Source organism: Microtus pennsylvanicus, chromosome 19 (genome assembly GCF_037038515.1).
Source record: "Microtus pennsylvanicus isolate mMicPen1 chromosome 19, mMicPen1.hap1, whole genome shotgun sequence".
NCBI lineage: Eukaryota > Metazoa > Chordata > Mammalia > Rodentia > Cricetidae > Microtus > Microtus pennsylvanicus.
The window spans coordinates 25,340,571-25,365,620 of NC_134597.1; the positions used below are offsets into that span (position 1 = coordinate 25,340,571).

The 25,050-nt window shown below is 45.6% G+C and overlaps 1 long non-coding RNA gene across 1 annotated transcript in view; it reads left to right on the forward strand.

Annotated features, from left to right (window-relative positions):
• LOC142838474 (uncharacterized) overlaps positions 1-21,576 on the forward strand; it is a 36,114-nt gene extending 14,538 nt beyond the window's left edge. Inside the window, exons 2-4 of the long non-coding RNA XR_012908578.1 lie at positions 15,868-16,019; positions 20,204-20,367; positions 21,433-21,576. This is a non-coding gene — a long non-coding RNA (uncharacterized LOC142838474). The remainder of the gene's footprint in view (positions 1-15,867; positions 16,020-20,203; positions 20,368-21,432) is intronic.
• Positions 21,577-25,050: the final 3,474 nt, after the last annotated feature.

Here is a 25,050-nt window from a genome sequence, read left to right on the forward strand (position 1 = left end):
TGCCTCCTTCCTGCTGTCTCGGGCACCGACTGTGGTGCTGAATACTGATGGGCCAAGTGCAGGGTGAAGTTGGCCGTGGTGGGTGATTTTTCCTCGTGCACCAGTCGGCTTGGGGGCCGCTGGAGTGTCTGATACAGGATGTCAGCTTGGGCACCTGAGGAAGGCAGAATGGGAGAAGGCAGAAGTGAGGTCATCCAGCCCAGCCCTGGTTCTAGTATTGGACCAGGGCAAAGGAAGCATAATGGTTTTAGGGGTCTAGGCCCGGGGGATGCTGGCTTGGTGGCTTTGCCACAGCGGAAGCTGGACGTGTCCACTTGCCTCCTGTTTCTTAGTAGTGACTACAGTAGCTGTGATTCTAGCTCAGTTACCTTTCCGATTCTTTTCTGTTGTGGTTTTCCTGTCTGTGGTGCTTAAAATCTGCCTTCAATTTCTGCGCCTTCAGCAAACTCTACTATTTCTCTTTTGAAGTCTAGGTGTGTGTGTAGCTTATCTTGCATGATCCAATCATTTTCTCTTCCCATTCCATTGTCCTATTTCATCTGCAGTCCTTGCAAATGTACGGTTTTGGGTGTGTGATAGATATGCAAACAACAACAATAACAACAACAACAACAACAACAGCAACAAACTTACCACCCTTTGCATTTTTGTGTTTCCATGAGTTTATTTTACTCTTTCTTGGGTTTCTTTTTCACCAGAGCCACAACTGTCCTTGTCGTGTTTAAAGACAATCTTACGTGTTAAGCCAGTTGAGGTTTTAAAAGCTGTTGAATCATTCTATATGTGTTAAGTATTACAGAGAAGCAGGGGAGAACTGAGTGAGGGATCAAGGGTTGGCGAAATCAAAGAAACAATATATTTATTGTCCTTTGCAGGGACGGTAATTGTATTACATTTTGCAAGTGAATTATGAAAAGTATGGATGACCTTGGCTTGTCCTAAATGGCTGCCCAGATGGCAGCTTGCCAGGCTCTTGGTCTTTTATGGGTATAAAGATTATGTGTCTGAGCTATTGACTGTGTTGCCTCATTATTCTAGTTCTTTGGCCTTGATATTTGAGTAAGGTGGATAAATTTGATCCTTCATTGGAGGTCTGGTACTTTCTGGAGGCTAAGAGGAAGGAGAAGGACCAGGGAGGCCTCTGGTCAACCATAAGCCCTATCGCTCCCATCCCTCAGCAATCAGATATGTCCCACGTAAATGCCATGGCTTCCTTTCTCCTTTCTGTTTCGTGGGAATTTGGCAGCTGTCTTTGTAACCTGGACAATGGTAATGCACTAAGTATAGAGTTTGTTCTCAGCTCTGGGAGAAACTTGCCGATCGATGTATGATGACCAAAGGGATGCCATAAAGAAAGCTTTCAACTTCCTGGGAAGGCTGGGCCCAGTGTCGATCGTCTGCTGGCTAACAATCTCCATAAACAGGAAAGAGAAAATGAATTCTTCCCCTCCCGCTTCGACATGTCACTCTGTTTCTCTACCTCTGTCTGTCTGTCTGTCTGTCTGTACCTCTATCTCTGTCTCTGTCTCTCTGTCTCTCTCTCTGTCTCTCTCTGTCTCTCTCTGTCTCTCTCTCTCTCTGTCTCTCTCTCTCTGTGTGTGTGTGTGTGTGTAGTGTTACACAGAGGGATTGCTACACATTTTAGAGATCTCCCCAAGAGCTAGGAAGAATAAAATGTGGAAGGACTGGGGAGGTGATGGAGGAGGGTCATCTTTCTATCTGTTGATTTCCTTGGTTAAGCAATAAAGAAACTGCTTGGCCCTCATAGGTTAAAACATAGGTGGGTGGAGTAAACAGAACAGAATGCTGGGAGAAAGAAGCTGAGTCAAGGAGTCGCCATGATTCTCCCACACCAGGCAGACGCAGGTTAAGATCATTCCTGGTAAGCCAGCTCGTGGGCTACACAGATTATAAGAAATGGGTTAGTCCAGGTGCGAGAGTTAGCTGAGAAAAGGCTAGATATAATGGGCCAAGCGGTGTTTAAAAGAATACAGTTTTCCGTGTAATTATTCCGGGGTATAAGCTAGCGAGGCGGCCGGGGTGCTGGGGATGCAGCCCCGCCGCTCTTATTACAACAGGGAGGAAGGGATGGCCATTAGATAACCCATTGGGAAGAAAAGCAAAACAACTGGGAAGAAAAATGAAAGAAATTAGGAAGTATATGGATGAAAGACTAGGGCCAGCGGATGGAAGAATGGACGTGGAAATTCTGTGAAGGAGTACGGTTTGGCAGGGGAATGCCATGGCAGGCTGGTACACGGAGAAGCGATGGAGCAAGCGAGGCAGGAAGAGAGGAAATGAGAATGGGCAAGAAGGATGGGTGGACTGGGAAGAAAGACAGAGCCAAAGACGCAAAAAAGGAAATGAACATCCCACAGTCAGAAGAAACCAGAGATGAGATACACGGTGACATTATCAGAAGGCAGAGACTGGAAGACAAAAGACAACTTAAGCCGTTTTCTGGTCTGTTAAGTCACCCTGGCAGCACAATGCGTGGGGAAATGATGTCTGCCTGTGATCATTGTTTACTTAGAAAGCTGGCTGACACGAGCTGAAATTAACACAATAGGATGGAAAATTGCTAATAAAACAAAAATCCCTGCCGTTAGATTTTCATAGCCTAATTATTCAGCACGTTACTCACTAATGGCACGAGACATTACCATACTAATGTGTCGTCTGCATATGTCGAGGAGGAAGGGTGGGAGGGACTTTGACTCTGGGCAAATGGAGAAATCCCACACTCCCAGATGGAGGACGGGTGAGCTGAGTAGGGTACCAGTGGCTGAGGAAGGGGGGAAGTCACGGACTTCTCTAGGCCTGCACCGAAATTAAAGCTCTTGGTTTCGTTCCTTTGCGTTCATCAAAGCCCCGCGGGCCCTTCCAACCCAAGCGGCTCTCTGCAGCTACCGTATGTCTGATCTGCCCGTGGATCACGTGGCTGGCCATGAATAAGACTTGAGTACAAACAACAAGAAGCAAAAGCTGTATCCAAGTGTTCCTCCTGACAGCACAGACCTGTCTGTGTTTACTTCGTCACCTGGCTTCATCTGATGGCTCTCCAATTTAGGTCACACAGAGTTAATTTACTCTTGTGCTTGCTTTTGTTGTGAATCTGTTCTCCTTTACTATGAGACATTCTTAATTGTCCTAGACAAAGTTAAAAAAAAAAAAAGACCCTGAGGTCCGATGCTCTCACTTTTCTTAGAAGTCCTTTCTTCTCTCCAAATGCGGGTTCACAGAGCCAGAAGTGCACACGGTATTAGCTGGGTGGCTCTTTCGGGGCCACGTGGACGCAAAGACCAGCATTTCCCCCAAGACATTCTAGTTTTCTCCGGGGGACATGAAGTAAGCGGCACATTGCAAAGGAAGTTTTCAGTGAAGGAAAAAGAGCCTGGGGAGGGTCGGCGTGTCTCATGTTTGTGGAGGATGGTAACACAGCAGCTCCTCTGGGGAGCTGATTCTGTCTTTGCTAGCCTTGAACAATCCTACAAGCACAGTTTATCTCTAAGATGGGCAGAGGCTGGAAGGCTTGCCTGAATGTGAGTGCGCATGCGTGCGTGCGTGCGTGCGTGGTGTGTGTGTGTGTGTGTGTGCACACGCCGGCATGCATCTACTGTACTCTGCTGCTAACATAGAAGGTTCTGGTAGCTGTGCTCATCTTTTCCCATCTTTTCCTTACTCAGGAAACAGCAATATCCTTTCTGGCAAACCTATTCTGAGGGATGAGGATGTAGCTCAGTGATGGACTACTTACCTCGTGGATACCAGGCTGAGGCTGTGAAACTGGTTCTCAATTCTACAATAAACAAATACTTAAAATAACATCAACAAAAGAAATGGATTCCATGTCAATCCAGTGACTACAGTGACAGTGAGTGATTGGATCAAGGGTGGTCACGTGACTCTGGTCCAGGCACATCCCTAGTATTCTTGGGCACTTGCTGGAACTGGTAACTGAGGTATTTTCTTCCCTCCTGCAAGTCTCTGGTGCGGATTTCTCTCAGTAAGTCAATGTAGTAAGCTCATCTTTTGGGGCTTCTGGGTTCTACAGAACGACTCATTCTTACTATGCATATGCTGCTTTGAGCTCAATTTTTTTGTCACATGCAAATCAAGTCGTCCTTGGTAACACGGTTGCTTCCACTCATCTGAGCTTCAGAATGCTTAAGGCATTCTTGGCCGTCATCAACAGAACATGACTTTATAATTCTCTACAACTACCATGTCCTTTTGTAGCATGCCATCTGCTTTTGTGACGACGGGTGAGGAGATGGGTCAAGCAGCCTGCTGAGCACAGCTCAGTGGAGGGAAAGCTGGTACGGAGGTCCTTGATCTTACCTACAAAGGCTTTTTGAAAACACTTTTCTCAGCCTTCCTTCCTTCTGTCGCTCTTTGGACGTGTTCCCTCTTGTAAATTGATAGTGAGAGTCTGAAGCCAAGGGAGAATTTCATAAAGAGCTAAGGTTTTCAGGAGGGATTTCAGAGTAGAGAAGCAATTACGCGGGCAAGGCTTGCTTGAGGCATAGCCATATCCATAACTGGGTTTGCAGGGCTCGCGCAGCCTGGCTTCTGAGCAGCCGCCATGTTTCTTCACAGCCTGCATGGGGTCCTCTGTGTGTTACTGAGCAGGCGTCTCTTGGTGGCAATATTGGCCCAGGCACAGGAAGTGGGAGTCATTAGGGCTAATGACTGGGCTTCAGATTTTTCTTTCTTTCCCTGGGCGCTTGATACAATTACATTCCCATTCCTTTAAAGGTGGGTGTGGCTGGATGACTTGCTGTTAATGAAAAGTGAGCTGGAACCACATAGCTCATCCATGCCTCTCCTTAAAGAGCTTTTCTGCATGGTTTTGGATGGAGGCTGGTGATATTCAAAAAGGGAGCTTTTGCTCATCAGACTGTCTCAGAAGGAGGAAAAAGGAGTTAACTTGGTGTGGGTGTGATGTGTGAGCAAGACAGAAACCAATATTTTTAATCATCAGAGTTTAGGATTTACATTTACTGCTCATCCACCTATTACCATCATGCATTAGTGTGGCATGTATATGTATTAATTGCAAATATACATGTATATATGTATATTTTCAATTAATGAACCAATGGTGAAACACTGTAATTGATGTGGTATACATACAGCTCTCTTGGATTTTATTAATGCATGAATTATTCCAGTGTCACACAGAATAGTCCTACTGCTCCCCACCCTCACCTGCGCTTCCTCTTTATCCTTGGCGTCTACAGATCTTGTTAGGGTCTCTAGCTTTTCTTTCTCAGAATGTCACCTTGTTGGAATCGTGCATACTCATGTAGTCTTCTTTCATTTAGTAACGTGCCGGTCAGTTTCTGTCAACTTGATACAAACGTAGACATTTCTGGCATGAAGGAATCTTAACTGAGAAAATGCCTTTGTAAGACTGGCCTGTCGGCAAGTCTGCAGGGTGTTTTCTTGGTGAATGATTGATGTGTGAAGGGCCGGTGCCGCTCCTAGGCTGGTGGTTGTAGGTGCTACAAGAAAGCAGACTGAGTAATCCACGGAGAGCAAGCCTGTAGTCAGCACTCCTCCATGGCCTTTGCATCAGTTCCTGCCCCCGGGTTCCTGCTTTGAGTTCCTGCCCCGACTTCCCTGGATGCTGGACTGTAAGCTGTAATCATGATGAAACGAACCCTTTCCTCCCCAAGTTGCTTTGGCTCATGGGGTTTATCACAGCAATAGAAAGGTAACAGGAACAAATATGATGCATTTAAGTTTCGCCACCTTTTCTTGACTTCTGAATTCATCTTTTGGACAGCAACTTCGTGGTGTGGAGGATAGTTTACACATCCAGGCACCTACTGGAGGGCATCGTGGCTGCTCCTAGTCTTCAGTGATTATGAGTGGAGTTGCAGTAAACATGGAGTTTAGGTTTTGTGTGTGAATTGAAAAGAGAAATACAAAGGAAAGGACATGTCGGCTCCCAGGTGTGGTGGAGGAGAAAGTTTAAAGTAGATGAAAGGGAGAGCTTGGCCAGAGACAGGGACATCTGGGAGAGTCCAGAGTGAACATGACCAGAGGGAGAGGGGAGCGAGGGGGACCAGGTAAAGCAGCCAAGAGGGCAAAAGGTAAAAGAAGGGTAGGTAACAAAAATGTCTGCACTATATAGGGAAAGATCTCTGGGAAAAGGGCAGCCCAGCCCCTGGGCTTGAGGGTTCAGGGTAGGGGGCGGGTTATGCCAACCAGACCCTCTAACAGGTAGGGACTGAGGGATGCTGGGAGAACCTGAGCCAGGTCTACTTTGATAGGTTAAATAAGAGCTTCAGCCCTTTGTCCCAGGGTTTGAAACTTAGTGTGAGCATAAGTTTTCGACTCAGTTGAGTAAATACCCAGGACTGTGACTGCTCCATAGGACCCGAGACTGTCCCGAACTTTGTAAGACGCTGTCAGGCTGGCACCCAAAGGGGCTGTACCACTTAGGATTTCTTCCAGAGAGCGGAGGCCACTCCTGCTGGGCTGCATTCCTACCAGTACTTGGTACGGCTGGGTGCCTTCTCTCTTAGTTTTAGGTGTGCAGAGGCAGTTCATTGTTTTCATTTCTGATTCTCTGGTGCGATGTTAAATTGGATGTTTTTTCAAGCTGTATCTGGGTGCCCTTTTTGGTGAAACATTTCTTACATGTCTTGCCATTTCTTTATCTGGGTTGTTTACTTTCTTAATATTAAAGAATTCTTTTTATATTCTGGAACACAAAGCCTTAATCAAATATGTATTTTATCAACATATTCTACCTAACTACAGCTTGTTTTTTAAAATTCTTTTATTAATCTCTTGCAGAACAGCAATTTTTAATTTTAATTACGACCAAGCTGACAATTTTTCCTTTAATTATTCTACTTTTTGTTTTGTATCTGAAAAGTCATCTCCAAAACCAAGGTCATAAAGATTTTTTTTTTGTGTGTGTGTATACACATATGCATGGTCATATATTCATGTGTGTATGCATGTATATTATTCACATGCATACAAATTTGTGCATATGTTGTATGACAAAACTTTTCCTTGGGAGATGCAACACACACCTACTCACCCCAGATAGAGATCCCACAACAGACCAAAGGATGGATACCACCAAAGTCCGATTTGGTGAAGCAATGAGTTTTATTGAGGTTACTTACAGTAATATAGGTGAGAGATTATGTACAGGAGCAGAAATAACACAAAGACAGTTGCATCACCAAAGCCCACCTCAGAATTGGTGGCAGCTCACAAAGATGTGAGCCTGAAGCACACTGTGCAGCCTGCAGGCTGGAGGTGTCCTTTCCAGGGGCCTCAGTTGGTCTAAACCTTTTCCAGTCAGCTGGTCTGGTTTCTGTTTCTTCCAGGAGGCTGGGCCCGTCTGAGAGTCTTCTATGAAGCTTTGCTTGTCTGAGTATCTTCTTGGAATTTCAGCTTTCTTCTGTCTGAGGGGGACTTTCAGCTTTTATTACTTATTCTGGTAGGGAGGGGTCCAGTGAATCTGGTCAGTTTCAGGAACTTCCTGAATTTGCATATGTGTGTTCATGTGTGTATTTATGGTCATGGGTTTGTATGCATGCAAATGCATGTGTATGTCTGTCTGTCTGTGTGTGTGTGTGTGTGTGTGTGTGTGTGTGTGTGAAGATTTTGGTTTTATATTTATGCTATTGGTACATTCTGAATCCATTTTTTAATGGAAAGCAGAACTCTGTATTTCCAGGATCTGTTTTGATAAGGCATCTCAGTGCCTAGTTGAAATGACTCGCATTTCTCCATTGAATTTCCTTTGCTATTTTCTTAGTGATATGTTGTGTTTTTAATCTGGGTCTCTTTTAGACTGTTTTGTTTCCTTAGATAGTCTATCCCTCCTTGATTAGTGATCCTTTGGTGCAGGAGAATTGTCTGTATTCTGTTAATCACATTTTGAATAAATGCTGATTGGCCAGGCAGGAAGTATAGGCTGGTCAACCAGACAGAAAGTAGAGGTGGGGTGATGAGAATAGAAGAATGCTAGGAAGGAGGAAGCCCATTCCTCCCAGTCCCCCCAGATCACTGAAGAAGCAGGATGTGACCACCCTGCCCTGCTGAGAAAGGTACTGAGCCATGTAACTAACATAGATAAGGATAATGGGTTAATATAAGCTACAAGAGCTAGTAAATAGCCTGAGCTAATGGGCCAATTATAACTTATGGCTATCTCTGTGTGATTTTCTTTGGGGCTTGCCAGCCGTGGGGTATCGGGAGGGACAGAAACCCCAACAAGCCAGCCCCTCAATGCTACAATCCTTCATTGTCCTCTTGAAATCAGCTAGCATCTGTTTTGACTTTGTTCTTCTTCAATATTGTGTTGCCTGTTGTGTGTGTTTCTAGTTGTTGTGATTTTCTTTGATTTTTATGCTATTCCCAAAACATCTTACTAGGATTTTGAATAAGGTCTCATCTAATCTATGAACCTGTAGATTGAGTTAGGGGGCATTGGCCTTCCTATGCACAAAAATACAGTATGCTTCTATTCTCCTCAGAATTTTATAGTTTTCTCTTACAGTCTGTGTGTATTTTGTTGGATCTCTACTAAGTATTTAGCTGCTACTCATGTGGACAATATTATATGAAGAAGGACGCTTAAAAGAAACCCCAAACTAACTCAGAATTGAGAAATAGATAGTTATTTATTTAGGGGTAGACTCACAAATCAGAATCCTCTGCTGGAATGGAGAACAGAAACTGAATCCCACAGCCGAAAAAGAGAGAAGATGCACACTTTATATCTGCATAAATAGTATAAGAGACCATGCCTCAGTGGGCAGGTAACTTAAAGGCTACTGGATGTAGGATTTTCCTACAGCAATTATATTTTAAATTTTGTATTCTAATTGCTCATTTTGGAATATATCTGAAAAACAAATATTTTGTATGGTAATCCTGTACCAGGCTATCGTGTAATTGTTTGTTAATTCTTGGGAGACTTTTTTTTTTTTTTTTTTAGTTTCTCATTATTTTTTTTTTTTTTTTATTTTTTATTTTTTTTATTTATTTATTAAGGATTTCTGCCTCCTCCCCGCAACCGCCTCCCATTTCCCTCCCCCTCCCCCGATCAAGTCACCCTCCCTAATCTGCTCGAAGAGCAATCAAGGTTCCCTGACCTGTGGGAAGCCCAAGGACTGCCCACCTCTATCCAGGTCTCCTAAGGTGAGCATCCAAACTGCCTAGGCTCCCTCTTGGGAGACTTTTGAAAGTTAATTTCTTTTTAAAAATTTCTATCTATCTATCTATCTATCTATCTATCATCTATCTATCTATCTATCTATCTATCTATCTATCTATCTATCTATCTATCATCTATTTACCTAAGCCACAGTGCACATTGGAGGTATAAAGGCAATTTCTTAGGGTCACTTTTCTCCCTTTATGATGTGGGTTCTAGGTAGTAGGACTCAGGTCTTCAGGCTGGACAGCAAGTCCTTTTACCTGCTTAGCTATTTCTCCAGCTCCTGCATGGGGAGGATTTCATAAGATTTTCCACATAATCATAGCATCTTCAAAAACAAGACAATTTTTATTACATTTATCCACTGATTTAAGTTTCATGTTTTTATTTTATTCCATTAGCTTTTCCAGATGATTGATTTGAAACCCTTTCTCCTTTTCAAACACACACATTCAATGTTGTGTTCTTTGGGTTTTTGAGATATAGTCTCGTGTAGCCCAGGCTGGTTTTGAACTTATCTTATACCTGGGATGTGTAGAAGGACGAGAGACCTCCTTTCATGTTCTTGAGCTTTGTGGGGCATCGTCCCATCATGAACGGATGTTGGATTTCATCAGATAATTTCTCTATCTATTGGTGTGAACATGGATTTATTTTCTTGTTAGTCTGTTGATATCATGGATTATGTAAACTGACTTTTGAGATTTTTCTGTTTTGTTTTTGTATTTATTTACTTATTTATTTTTATTTTGAGACACGGTTTCTCTGTGCAGCCCTGGCTGTTCTGGAACTCCTCTGTAGAACAGGCTGGCCTTGAATTTAGAGATCCACTTGCCTCTACTGCTGGGATTAAAGGTGCCACCACCCTTAGGGACCTTTGAGTTTTGAGTCAGTGCTGCATACCCACTATAAACCCATTGGTGCAGGATGTCAATTCCTTTCCTGCACAGGTGAATTGTACTTGTGATATTTTCGCATCTGTGTTCATGAGTAAGATAGTCTGTTGTTTTCTTTTCTGGCACTGTCTCAATCTGGTTCTGGTGTCAGGGCTACGCTGAAGTCACAGAGTATCAGGAGATGCTTGTCGTCTTCTGTTTCCCACAAGAAACGATAGACACTTGATATCATATTTTTTTTTCCTTCACTGTTTAATAGAATTCTAATGAAACCATCTGGACTTGGTACTTCCTTTTTGGAAGGCTAGTAATTATTAGATCTATTTTTTCCTGTTCATATGATCTACTTTCTCTATGTGTACATTTTAATAGTTTGTATCTGTAGAAGAATTAGTTGGCTTCATTTAAGGTAACAGATATGTAGGCATGCGGCTGTTTGTGATTGCCCAATCATAGAGCTTTAACAGTCCTGAGACCAGTAGGCTCAGATTCGGTGTCATTTGCCCTGTTAGTAATTTGTAGCCTGACTAGCGCCTGGTCTTCAGAAATTATTTGATCTTATTTTTGTGTACAAGTATTTTGCCTGCATGTGTATCTGTGCATCATTTGCATGCATGGTGCCCACTCCCTGCCCCCCACCTGTGGGTGCTGAGGATCAAATCCGGATCCTCTGTAAGAGCAGCCAGTGCTCCCAACCACTGAGACACCTCTCTGGTTTTCTAATAGAGTTTTCTAAAGACTGAGCTTTTGCTTTTTTTTGACTTTTCATATTGATTTCCTGTTTCCATTTTATTGATTCTTGCTCTGATTAAACTATTTCTTTGATTAGCTTTCTTGAGGCTTATACTGTTCTTTTTTCTTTAGTTTCCTGAGATGAGAACTCAGATGATTGGGCTTACATCTTTCTTTTTTTCTAACACACACACACACACACACACACACACACACACACACTCACTCACTCATATAGATATGTATATGTGTTGTTTGTTTTGAGACAGGGTCCCATATAACTCTGGCTTGCTTCAAACTTACTATGCATTCAAGGTTGACCTTGAACTCTTGGTCCTCCTGCCTCCAATTCCCAAGTGGGAGGGATTACAGGTTTGTATTATTAAGGAGGCTTACCTTTCTCGAACAAGAAATTCTCAGCACGTAGAGACAAAAGGAAAAAAAATCTTAATTAGTGCACAGATACAGCCTCTAGCTATTGCTTTTTGAGGCCCAGCCACAATCAGAAATATTTCATAGCTTATATAGACATAGACATTTTCATAAACTTTTCTATGTGACCATTGACCATTCTGCGGTAGTCTTTTTGCCCTCAGCCTGAGGGAAATATTCCATGGACCTAAGTTTTATAGAAGCCAAAATTGCACGTTTCTAGTTAAGACAATTTTATCTTTAGCAAACAGAACTCACTGTCTACGCTCTTCCAGAAAAGTAGAAGTGGCAAGCAGGCATATAGAAGCAGACAGTAGTTCAGTTTTGGCTCCTGTTGTCTCAGATTAGAGTCAGATCTTTATCCTGGTTCCTTCTTACTATGTAAGCTAGTACATCCTAAGCAAACTTGTTGATCATATTTAATTAATGTGAAAGCTTGTTATTTTTCCTTTCTCCTTCAGTACTGCCATGCCCGGCAGACGCTGTCAGTTTCCTGAGAACCCCGCATGTTGATGCATCTGCAATTTACAATGCATTTTATTTCCATCTTTATCTAGTTCAAAGTATTTAAGAATTCATATTGGGGAAAAATTCAGGCAATCGGAGAGGCACAGAAAGTGCAAAAGTTTGTTTCCAGTACAGGTTTGTTGAGAGAGGGGACAAGCAGGGTAGAGACAATTGGTTGCTTTCCTCAAGGATTCCAGCAATTGCTCAGCTCCCCAGTAATTGCTTGCTTCCTATTGGCCTGAGGCGTGGCCACACCCTCTTCACAATGAACTCTGAGGGCTTGCTTGTCTTATGTAGCTTCTTTATGAGACACTACTCTTTTTTTGTTTGTTTGTTTGTTTTTGTTTTTCGAGACAGAGTTATTCTGTGTAGATTCGGACCCTGTCCTGGAACTCCCTCAGTAGACCAGGCTGGCCTTGAACTCACAGAGATCTGCCTGCCTCCTGAGTGCTGGGATTAAAAGTGTGTACTACCACCGCCTGGCTGGGCACTACTCTTAAAGTGAAAAGCCACATAACTTCTAGATCATGTCCCACAAATTCGGCATGTTTGTTGAGACTCGGTTTGCTGACATGCTTCATCATCTTGTGACCCTTGTTGAGGCCCAAGACCATGGAGTTGGGCAGGGCCATAGCTGCTCTTCTCCTTTGGCCGCTGCAACTGGAAAGGCCCCTATTGTTTTAAGTCATTACAGATTTATATTTCTAGCTGTAGAAACTCAGTTTATCCCATTGATAAAAGCGAGACAAAAGACTTAGAGGAACAGTGGCCATGGTTCTCAGTCTTAACAGAATTCAAATCTCGTTACTTTTAAGCAAAGGTGACTTTGTTGCTATTAATATGGGGCTGCTCAGAATATATTTAGGAAACCTGCCAGATCCAGATTATTGGCTGCATACCTACAACAAACTTTCAAATCCTACAACACAGCTGAGATCCAGTTAAAGAGTGCTTGTCCTCTGTGTGTGAGTGTATGTGTGTGTGTGTATGTGTGTGTGAGTGTGTGTGTGTGTGTGTGTGTGTGTGTGTATACATGCAGAGTTTTATACCCAGGACTGATTAAAAAAAAACAACATAAAACAAACAACCAACAAAGAAACAAGACAAAAAACAAATCCCAAGTTAACGAAGACTCCATCCACTGTGTTGTGACCAGGCCCTGACACCTCCACTTCTAGTGCCCGGAAGCAGTGGCTACCTCACACAGCACAGAGAACTGTTGGCAGTCTTGGATGACCCCAACGGGTGATTTCCACAGCACAACAGTATCTGCTCTGCTAAGAAGTAAGTGCTCTAAGCGGGAGAGTGCTCCACTTTTGAGATGATGCAGGGAGGGAGCCCAGACTCTCAGCAAGGTGAGCCTGTGCAGAGGTTTGACTCTGTGAGCTCCTGGAATGGCACAGTGGTGAAAGGAGATCCAAGATCTGAGGGTTGAAGTATTCTCCAGCCTGGGCATGGTCAGTGTAGCACCCAGCAACATCCCTGCCCTAGGCACAGATTGGGCAAATCATGTTCAGACTATACGGAAGCCCTAAACTTCAGGTTCAAGACCTTGGCCCTTCAATACCTGCCTATCTCCTCTACCACAGCATTCGGCTTTATCTAGGGACTTTTATCTGCTTTGTGTGATGAAATCCCACAGTGAGAACAGGCCCAGAAGACTGGCTCCTCCCTCCATGTCTGTTGAGTAAGTGAACGGGCGAGTGAACGAGTATCCATTGTGCCGTTCTTACCAGCCTAGACCCTATGTCTACATTCACCTGGGTTGTTTCTTTCTGACTTAGTGACTTGGTTTTACTTTTCTTCAGCTTCCCTGCAGGGGAGGGGGGTCAAAAGTGCCCAGCTGTCCAGGCAGCTTCCTTCCATCCTGGCTTCTCTGGGTGTCATGATGGGCTGAGGTCCCTTCCACAGTCCTTTCAGCTCAGCTGCTGCTTGTCTGTGTTCGCTGCACTTCTCTCTCCTGTCTTGGTTCTGAGTTTTCCCTTGCTCAGTTGGAGCACTGAGGATGTAGTTTCTCTGTCTCTACCTTTGAGGGATGGTAATCAGCCCATTAAAGAACTTTCCTCTGACCAATCCCTGTGTCTTACACAAAAGTCATGACTTAGCCACAGAGACCACAGAGAAAGCCTGTGGGACCCAGACAGGACTACAGAAGTCACCCGCTCCTGGTTCTTCTGAAGTAGCCTTTGCGCTTGCTGCCCTCCTACCTGCCTAAAGTCTCCCCTTGATCGTCTGATGGCTGGCCTCTTGCTACTTCAGGCTTCAGTATAGAAGCCACCTTTTCATACAGATCTGCCGTGAGGACTTCAGTAGCGACCCAGGGCCTTTCCATCTGAAGACTGTGCTACTGTAGGGATTGGGTTGTTGCTCACCACTAGTTCATACATGCAGTTATTCATTTACCCGCCACACAAGCAGATGAATAGTTCATGGCACATGTTAGAAACTCAATGTGTGTGTGGTGTGCATATTCACTTGTTTATGTGTGTGCATGTAGAAGCCAGAAATTTCAGTACTGGTGTCTTCAAGCGAGCTCATCACTTGAGGTCACCTAGGCTAGTCTAGCTGATGAGTTCATCTTGTGGAATCCGCTCTCCTCCTTTCAAATTCCGGGATGATAGACAGGCAGGTCACCATGCCCGCCTGGCTTCTAACGCAGGTGCTGGGGATCCGAACTCCAGTCCTCATGCTAACACGGCCAGCACACGCTTTATCTACTGAACCATCTCCTCAGCACCCGGTAATGTCTGTTAAGTGAATGAATCCAGTTGAAAGGCCAGAAAGGAAAAGCGACCTTTGCGAGGTCACACAGCTCATCAGTGGAGGAGCGCAAAGAGAACTCACGGCTCTTGACTCTTGTCTAGGCTTTTCCTACCATGCCAGTTTTCATAGTGACAGTGGTAAAATGGACAAACATTTCTCAGTATGTGTGTCTGTCTCCATGTTGGCTGTTTGTGTATATAAATCATAACCTCTGTCAGAGTTAGGGTTTCTATTGCTGCAACAAAAGCCATGATCAAAAAGCAAGTTGGGGAGGAAAGGGTTCATTTATTTGGCTTACACTTCCATAATGCTGTTTATCATCGAAGAAAGTCAGGGCAGGAACCTGGAGGCAGGGGCTGGAACAGAGGCCATGGAGAGTGATGCTTACTGATGATGTGGGAGTGTCATATATCAATCTGTTGATTTCATTGGTTAAGCAATAAAGAAACTGCTTGGTCCTCATAGGTTAAAACATAGGTGAGAGGAGTAAACAGAACAGAAGGCTGGGAGAAAGAAGCTGAGTCAGGAGTCGCCATGGTTCTCCCACTCCAGATAGATGCAGGTTAAGATCATTCCTGGTAAGCCAGCTCGTGGGATACAGCACATTATTAGAAATGGGCTAGTCCAGGTGTGAGAGCCAGCCTAGAAGAGGCTAGATAGAAATGGGCCAAGCGGTGTTTAAAAGAATACAGTTTCCGTGTAATTATTTCGGGTAAAGCTAGCCATGGGGGCGGCTGGGTGCCGGGGACGCAGCCTGCCACTCCAACTACAACATACTGACTTGCTCCTTATGGCTTGCTCAGCCTGCTTTCTGCTAGAACTCAGGACCACCGGCGCAGTGATGGTACTACCCACAATGGGCTGGGCCCTCCCTGTCAATCATTAAGCCCCACAGCTGGATCTTATAGAGGCATTTTCTCAGTTGAGGTTCTCTCCTTTCATTTAACTCTGGTTTGTCTGTCAAGTTGACATAAGACTAGCCAGCAAAATTACTAAAATTTATGTTTTCCTAAACAAGGACATAGAGCCTTTAGGATTGCCAGGTATCTCTCTGTCTCTCTCTATCTCTGTGTGTGTATGAGAGAGGGAGGGAGAGAAAGAGAAAAAGGGAAGGAGGGAGGGAAGAGAGAGGGAGGAAGAAAGGGAAACCAGCTTGCTCTGACTTTCTAGTTCCTTGCTCTGCATCAGCTGCCTGACTTTTTCTGGGTACCATTGGTACTTTAACTATGTGTCTGCACAGAAAGCCTAAGCAGCAGGTGAAGGGAATTTTAGGCGCTATGGTGGGCTGGCAGCAGGTATGGGGTAGGAAGCTTACACAGCTTTCCTTTTGTCCTTCAGATGGCAGTAAGGAGGTGACATCTGTCTCTGTCTCACAAGTGGAGCTCCTGGAATGCAACGGCCACACGGTGCAATTGGCCCTGAAAGGTGTGTCATCTGAATGAAAACTCTACTCAGCTCCGTTCAACTTTCTGATGCTAGGACTGGCGAAGGTGGGTGTCTGTAATTACTTCCCAAATGACTGGGAAACAAAGAATCCCATTAAATGATTGCTATATCCCACAAAATACCATGAAACTCAAAGACCAAATGGTACCAAATCCCCCAGGCCTTGGTTTCATCTCCTCTGTCTGCAGCTTGGATTCCTGTTCATTCTGGCACTGCGCTTCCTTTGTTCTTCTGAGCTCCTAGCGCAGCTATCTGGCTGACTCTGATCCTTGGACAAACTTAGCCATTCCTTCTCTGCGCTGCAGACTATTCCTTGGGATGTGCTGTGCTTCTCTGAGTGGCTTCTTTCCCGATCCACGGTCTCCTGCCCAGCTGTGCTCTCACTTCTAGATCTTCCTGTCCTCTCTTGCTGGGAAAACCATTCCAGATGCGTTCAAAGCTGTCAGAGCAAGTGCACAGCCAGCTGTGGTGGGGTCTGTAGGCCTGGGAAAAGGGTGGGGGGACCTCAGCACTCAGAACAGCTCCCAGAGGAGTGGCTGCCAGGAGCCTCTACACTAAAAATCTAAGCATGACCCCTACTACAAACTTAGACTCCCACAAACTTAGACTCTCATTCCCATACTTCTGAAAAAGGATCTTAGGGTCATCTCTCCTCCCATCTTCCATTTTCCATGGATAGAAAAATCCACTCTATACCAGATACTACAAAGAAAGATTCAGATCTCTGATACCATGTAAGCAATGGCTGACTTCTGTGATACATCACTCGGGGGAGCGGGCGGTGGCTCACGAACCGCTTGTATCCTTAACATATGTGTCTTGGTCTTCTCTCTGTATGCAATTCTGCTTGCTCATTAAGCTTAGTTATATTCTTGGGCTGAAGCAACCTCTTGGGGTTGAAGTCTAATTCACTAGATTTCTCTTTTGGAGACAGGGAAGAACAAAGGCAGAGGCGACAAGGATGCAGAGAGGAGATACACCTGCTCAACACAGCAGCCCCTTTGGCAAACCAAGCATTAAAAGTAATTTGGGTTGAGCTGAGAGCTCCCTGAACTCAAAAGTGCAGGTGTAGGGAGATGAGAAGGGAGAATTATCTTGGAGATACAGTAATAAGCTAATACTGTGTGCCTGACAACTTGGGGACTGAGAGTCATAAATATATTCATGTTTTCTTTCCAGCAAGATTGATTAAATACACAGGCAGAAAGTTAAAGTCAGAGAGAGACTGACTGAGAGAGAGAGAAAGAGGAGAGAGAGAGAGAACGTGGAAGCCAGCTACAGAAGTCTTGGTAAACTATCAAGTCCAGACAAAGAATACTTCATCAAACACGGAAACAGCCACTGCCTGAGACATTTGGGTTAGGAGCTGTCATAAATCAACCTGCCGAGAAACTTTGCAAAAGGTCATATTTACCATTCATGAGGCTCCGGGCGTGTGCACGTTCATGGCTGGGAGAGAACACTCTTCTCAAGTGGTGTTTTCGGAATTGCTTTCTAATTACCCACATTACCCGTACCCGAGAGTAAAAGGCAGTCCTAGCTGATCTGGGGACGGCAGACTGAGAAGAGAGCTGAATCCCTGGCTAGGTGCTCCTTGACTTCCGGTGTTGAGGCCCATGCCTGGGAGGAGGCATTACTTGGGCCTGGTTGTTCTCTTTCACGTTAATTCCTTCCTCTTCTTGCAGGAGGTGTGACTTTGAAAAGAGCTCACAGGTGAATGGGTCTTGGGGGAAGCGGCACAGGCAAAGAGCCGCTCAGGAGGGGCCGTGGTCAATAAGAAGGTGGGGTGGAGGACAGTGGAGGCAGCTCAGGGTGTGGCCTGCTTCCTTCTAGGCCTCGGGCCTAAAATGCTATTTAGTAGGACCAGAAGAGATACTGAACAGGGACTCAGGTTCCCCATCCACGGAGTGGGTGTAATAATCCCCCTTCCATTCTCTCTCCATCCCTGGCTGGGATCCAACTCAGGGCCATTCCCCCTCCCCCCGCCCCCCTCTGTCATTTAGCTCTGTCCCCAGCCCTCTCTACCTGCTCTTTTGAAATAGTCAGTTAATCACCATGGCGACCCTACTGAACTCCAACACTAGGAGTTATTCCTCCTGTCCCCTGGATCCTGCACCTGTTTTCGATCCTCTCTCTGCCCTCCCCTCCCTCCTCCCTTCCTAGGCACAGGTTAAGTGTTGTGGGCTTTATTTACTCGTTTTCTCACGCAGGTTCCACACACCATCATTTAGGGTACATTTATTGTCTTCATCTCAGTGATGAGAGAAACGGGACCCATGTTAGATGAAAAAGGTGATAGAGGAGTCAGTCAATGGAGCAGGCAAGCATAGTTCCGCCAAGTTTAGACTGAGCCAAAGCCCTGCCATATCATGCTTTAATTTCTTCTCTCCCCTCCCTCCCCTTTCCCCCTTCCCCATCTCTTTTCTCTATCTCATTTTTGAGACAGAATCTCACTGAGTACCCAGCCTGGCCTCAAACTCACAGCAATTCTCCCGCCTCAGTTTCCCTAATGCTGGTACTGCAGATCTATTTCCAAACCCCTACATTTTTTAAGTTCTTTTTTTCTGGGCCCCAGTCCCCTCTCTCTAAGTAGGTAGGAGGACTGGACGCTCTCTCAACTTCCTTTTCCATGTGGGAACTCTGGTCACTAGTCCTTTGAGTACAATCAGCCCTGAGCTTGGCCTTACTGACCCAGCTGCCTCCTGCCTACGTTTCCATGTGAGGACCTTGGCCCAGGCACTATTCAGGGAGTCCTGGTCTCAGCTCCACCAGGCAGAGAGGAGCGGCTGGGAGTCTGGCAGGTATTTTAGGCCAGACTGTCATTGCCTGTTCCAGCCGCTCCTGAATGCTGTACAACCTTTGTTGCCCCTGGACACCGCAGGTGCGATGGAGTGATGCAAAGGGCCCCGCAGGGTGATTAGATATCCCCAGGGTGCTGTGCTACCTACCTGGTCTGGCCAGGCTGCTGAGGAAGGAGAGCGCGCTTTGTGTAAACACATAGCAGCTGTGTGTGGCCCTCGGGGGCCCATTTCCCGGGCTTTGTGGCAAGAACTGTCTTCACCGCATGATTGACAGAGCCGTGGGGAAAGCTAAGCAGACGGTGATTTCTCTCAGTGTGGAGCTGCTCTTAACTGAAGAGCTGAAGGAGCAGCCTGGAGAGGCTGTGGGACCAGGGACCTCAGGTGGTTTCTAAGCGTGTGGACATACTCAGCTGCATGCTCCATAGTCCACTGCCCTGGACGAGTAAGGGCAAGCAAGGGCAGTAAGACCACTCTGGGGGAGTTGCCCAGGTTGTGTGATGAGACTGCTTGGCTGTTGCAGGAAGAAGAGCTCCCCTCATGGTGCCCTGTCTCCCTGTCTTATCGGGATTGGAACGGAGTGGTGGGTGCCAGCTGGTGGCACTAACTGGGCGAAGTGTTCAGGGAAGGAATTCCATTTTATTAGCACATTATTAACTATTCATTAAGATGGGGGGGCAATTCTGGGACTTGGTGAGCATCCTCAGCAAGCCACAAAGGGAGGACTTAGCATGTAGCAGTGGCATTGAGGTACTGGATCTTATTCAGTCTCTTCTCTGTAACAGAAGCTAGGTGGCTTCTAAGTCACAGAAAGGCATTCCTCACTGTTCCGAAGCTGGAAGATGAGGCCAGGATGCCGGCATAGTAGAGGTCCTTATGAACAGACGATGGACTGTTCATCCTCACTTGCCAGAGAGCAGCCAGCAGTGACAGTCTTAACACAATCTCAAAGGCCCACCTCCTATTCCCATCATTGCTGGGGTTTCAACATGGATGTTGGAAGGCCACAAACGTCCAGTCCCTTAACCACGTGAAGATGTTAAAGTGCTGCAGGCATGGTGTCTGGGAGCCATGAGGACCACTATCTAGTTCAGTCAGAGGAGCGCAAGGCATGGCTGTCTGGCACCAGCAATCGCACCAGCGTCTGAGCTGTAGAATTGCTTTCTTTCACTCCGGCCTGCTTGGGGCTAAGAGTGGTGCTTTTGGTCTTCATTGCCCTGTGTTGAGTCTCAGAGCCTTCCTCACCGGATGGGCCTGGGCTTCCGTGTCTAAGAGGACACCAGCCAAAGCAGCTTTTCCTTCAGGTGAGCGCCTGAGACGAGCTCGTCCAGGTGATTGATTATGGCTCTCACAAACAGCAGGCAGGGACTCGGCACTGGCCTTGCTTTCTTCTCTATCAAGATGAGCAGCGCTGTTATCTTTCTGTTCAGAGTCCTGGGGAGGGAGAATTCAGGTGCCAAGCCAGCAGAAACCACTATCCACAAGAAACAGCAGAGACTCCAGTTCCTGCGTCACTACTGGAGGGAGGAGAAGAGCCATGCCTGGAGACGGACTGCAAGGCTCCATCACCGCTGTCAGCCTCCCTGGAGCTGAGGTACCTGGCCCACTTGGCTGCCTCCTTCTTGAATCTCTGTGACTTCCGTTTGGCACGTAGGTGAACGAGGCTAGACTCTGTAACATGAGGGCCTGCTCGTTGGGGTTTCTTTCTGTCCTGCCTGGTTGCTAAGTGCAGCCGCAGCATGGCTGAGGTCATAGCCTTAGCCCCAGAGGATACAGTGACCGGCGCAAAGGCATCCCACACATGCTTGCTGGGCTGCATCTATGACTCACATTCTTGCTTGAAGATGAGCAAACACGCCCTACCACGACAGGATCACAGCATCAGACTATCTAGGGCTATTTAAACTTAATGGGAAGGGCACAAAGCCTTCATCCGTGTTGAAATCCTGGCTTTCTCCTATGCCACCCTGGACTTTGCTTTATGTAGTTAGAGATGGGTGTGTGGGGGTGGTTTGTAATACTTCTACCCCAGAGTTGTGGCACTGACACGGCATTCTAAAGAATGCAGAAAAGCGGAAGTCCCCTGTAGATGTGGTCATTGCTTTTCTACTCCCCAGTTTCTATTCTCTGCTAAATGAGGTACCACGTGTTGTTGACCGAATGCCAAGCTGGAAAAAAACCTCGAGAGAGCGACTTCCTGATACTTGTGCACATCTGTCGTTCTTTGGTTACTCTGGAGGGGCCTGAGCCTCAGTTTCCTCCTCCGTGAAGGATGCCACTGTTGTGAGGCAGGCTCTGCCCATTCTGCCCAGTGGTGGTAGATGGTGGAATCCCAGATCCTAGCTGGTGGTGTTGGCTAAACAAGAGAAGGGCCCATTGGGTCAGTCAGTCTCCCCCAAATCCTGCTTGTGGAGCTCTGCCACCAACTCAGGCTAGAGTTGGCTCCAAAAGTGGGAACCTAGCACCGGGAAGGCCAAAGCATCTTGGTGATGACAGTGGCCAAGGTGGGTCTGTGCTCTATGGGCGCATCTGGCAAAGGAATACTGTAAATGTTCTAAAAATGTTAGTGGCTGGGGAACCAATTGGCTCCAGCTTTTCAGCTAATTTTTTAAAATAGATACATCCTGTGTACTTATCACATACAACATGATGTCTCTAGGCTTATATACACTGTGGAGTGACTGAATCCAGGGGCTTACTTGTGAATTACCTGACAGTTTTGGTGAGAAGCTTTGGCGCTGGGGCCTTCACAGGTGAGTAGGAACCCATAGCGGGGAACATGGCAGAAATAAACATGTTTAATTAGTCAAAATACACCGAGTTCTGAGCCTAAACATGCCAGGCACATGACCACAGGCAGGTCATCAGGTCTTTCCTAAGCCTATCTTTCTCTCTCTCTCTCTCTCTCTCTCTCTCTCTCTCTCTCTCTCTCTCTCTCTCTCTCTCTCTCTCTTAATTTTAAGTGATTTCTAGGTATATTATTTTTTTCCTATTTTAACTTTTTATTTTTTAAAATTTATTTATTAAAAATTTCCACCTCCTCCCCTCCTCCCATTTCCCTCCCACTCCCCCCACTCCCTCTCCCCCTCCCTTGAGCCTATCTGTTACTTTTATAAGGAAGTCAAGTAGACATAACCATTATGAGATAACGCAATGAATATGTTAAGTGCGCATTACAAAGATGCATCATAGACATTCGTGGCTGTGATTAACATGGAGCTGTGTCCAGTACAGAAAGAACAGGGACAGTTCCTTCTCCCTGCTGGGAGGAGCACTCTGCTTGTCTGGAAGGATGCCACCAGCGGCAGTGCAGTGAAGGACAAGCAAACTTCTGGCACTGTTCCCTCTGCCCTTCCAGTCAACTTCTTCCTTCCACCCCGTTTAAGCATCTGAGTCATTTCCTCCTTAGAAGCCTGGAGGTCAGAGCTGGTAAGTCTGAGGACAATTTGCGACTGAATTTCAGCCTGTCCATGGTTTAGAGCAAACAAATGATTCCTACTATGCCCTTGGCCCACAGTTGCATCCCCTTAGGGCGTCTACTTCCCCTTTAATGAGATGAGATGAGTAATCCCTGCCTCTCTTTCATCTTACAAGCCTGTAACAGGGATGAGTCAGGTAATGGCTGCAGAAACCTTTGAGGTCCTTGGAGAAATAGTTGCTATATAAATGCAAAGTATGATGTCCATTTCCATTATATCACGATTTGCAAATACATTTCTAAGCCTACAGCATACCCATGTCAATGCCTGTCTGGCCAGTCATCTGCCATAGGCATTTTTTTTTTTCAGTGAACAAATCACCTCTATACATAACTCCTTGAAAACACACCTTCCAATCTGCAATAGGGGAGGTTATTTTATTATGCATATTTGTCTTCATATGCCCAATTTACATGTCTGTTCTGCCTCATGCCAGGGGATAGGATTTCTGGAAACCCCATCATGGGTGATGGGGAGGAGTTTCTTGCTATTGACAATGGCCTGTATTCAATGTGAGTTTCATGCTCACTGTCCTTCCCATTTCCTTTTCTTAATTGAGCTGTTTGGAAAAGAGGCCCTGAGAGGCATTTGAAAGATAGCTTCCTAAAAACTCTAAGCAGGTTTACCCTGGTTCTGAAGAGAAGACGGGCTGATGAAGGAAGCACTTCAATTCATACGCCCCTTTAAAGGCCATTAAGGGCTGTCAGTTATCTTCCAGAAATGACCGCACCCAGACTAGAATAAGCAAACCTCCATATATAGGAGGCTTGGATTTGCTGTCCATGGTTCTGGAACTCCAGAGCGTATGCTTAAGTGGACCCCAGCTTTCAGGACTGAATTCTTGTCCTTTTAAATAAAAGTACACTGAAATTTGGCCCATAGGGGAAAGTGGGTATTGATCCTAAATTGAAGGAGAGAAATTTCTTTGGTGTTTAAGAAGTCTCCTGTGTCTTGTACTCAAATGTAGACAGTTGGGGTCCTCTGAGCTTGTACCTCCTGGGATCACCCATATTCATCTTGTATTGACCTTCCTGCACAATGCTTTGTGAGAGAGTCAATTACGTTCACAAAATCCTCCAGCACTGAAGAGTTGGAACTTCTGCATTTTCTACCTTTATAGGCACCAACAAGCAGGGTTTAGTTCAGTGCTCTGAAAGCCTTAACCTCTTTGTCCCAATTGTCTGATTGATCACGCCAACTCAGTGCTGGATACCACTGAGCATTCAAATATCCCTCAATGAGGACTCTGCTTCACCCACTCTGAGCTCTTCTCCCTTCTCATTTATGCCAGTCTCCTCGGACGAGCAGGGCTCCTCTTGTATCTTTTCTCTAGCCCACCTATAGCTTGGGACTGCCCTTATGAGTATGGGATTACCCATATCACCCATACGTCACATACACACCTGCCTTAACTACTTTTCCTGCAGCTGTAAGGAATCTAAGAGAGCCTTTAGTTTGGTTCACAGTCCGGCATGATGGGGAAATCAAGATGCCAGGAACTTGAAGCAGCACAGTGAATGCTATGCTCAGCTTGCTTTCTCTGCTCTGGTAAATCCAGAATCCCAGCCCAGGGAATGGTGCCATCTGCAGTGAGGTCCTCTACCTCATTTGCTCTAATAAAGATAATGCACCATGGATGTGCCCATGTTCCAGCTGATGCTAGATCTCATTGGGCTGACTCATGAGGTTAGCCATCACAGTACTATAGATGCTAGCTGGGAGCAGGCTTACTGTCTTTCACATCAGCTCGACTTTCTGCACTCTTTGCCTTGGTTTGTGGGAATTAGTAGGCAAACTGGTCCAGAAACATGAGCATTATCCTGCTGCACTTATCTTTATTCCTTTATGAAGTTGTATCAATGTCTTTTAGTTCCTCCTTGCTGTGCCCCTGAGAGAGTGTGAGCTCTTAAAACTTCTCTGTTGTTCTCTCATTGAGTTGTTACCACCCCTGAACCCCCCCTTTTTTTTTATCTCATACCATCTTCTCTCATCCTCAGTGAGTCCTACTTGAGATATTTCTCAGATCAACTTGATAGTCTCATTGTACACTTGAAGAGTTCAACAACATTTATACTATGTAGTTATCTCCATATCCTGGCCTCTCTACTCCATTTTCTGCCTTCTCCACATGACCATGATATTCTTAAGGGCAGAGACTCTGAGTGATGCCACTTGCATAATCTAGAGTTTTAGATGAGGGAGGGTGACTTGATCAGGGGAAGGGGAGGGAAATGGGAGGCGGTGGTGGTGAGAAGGCAGAAATCCTTAATAAATAAATTAAAAAAAAAATAAATAAAAAAAGAATTTATCAAATACTCATTTTTTTTTAAAAAAAAGTTTGGTGTGACATAGCGTTAGAAATTCTTGGGGATAAAACCAGACTCGCTGAACATAGCAGACAATGAGGACTGCTGAGAAGTCAAGAACAATGGCACTGGGTTTTGATCCTACTGCACGTACTGACTTTGTGGGAGCCTAGGCTGTTTGGATGTTCACCTTACTAGACCTGAAAGGAGGTGGGTGGTCCTTGGACTCCCCACAGGGCAGGGAACCCTGACTGCTCTTCGGGGTGATGAGAGAGGGGGAGTTGATAGGGGGAGGAGGAGGGAAATGGGAGGTGGTGGCGGGGAGGAGACAGAAATCTTTAATAAATTCTTTGGGAGCTGTCCATGGTGCTAGTTTCTCTTCCCTTGGCTCCTATGTCAGAAGAATTACAGCACTGTGTGCCCAGGCAATAGTGAGCATCTTGTATTTAGTTTCTGACTGCCCTCTCCTGTGTCCTAGTGAAGCAGTAATGG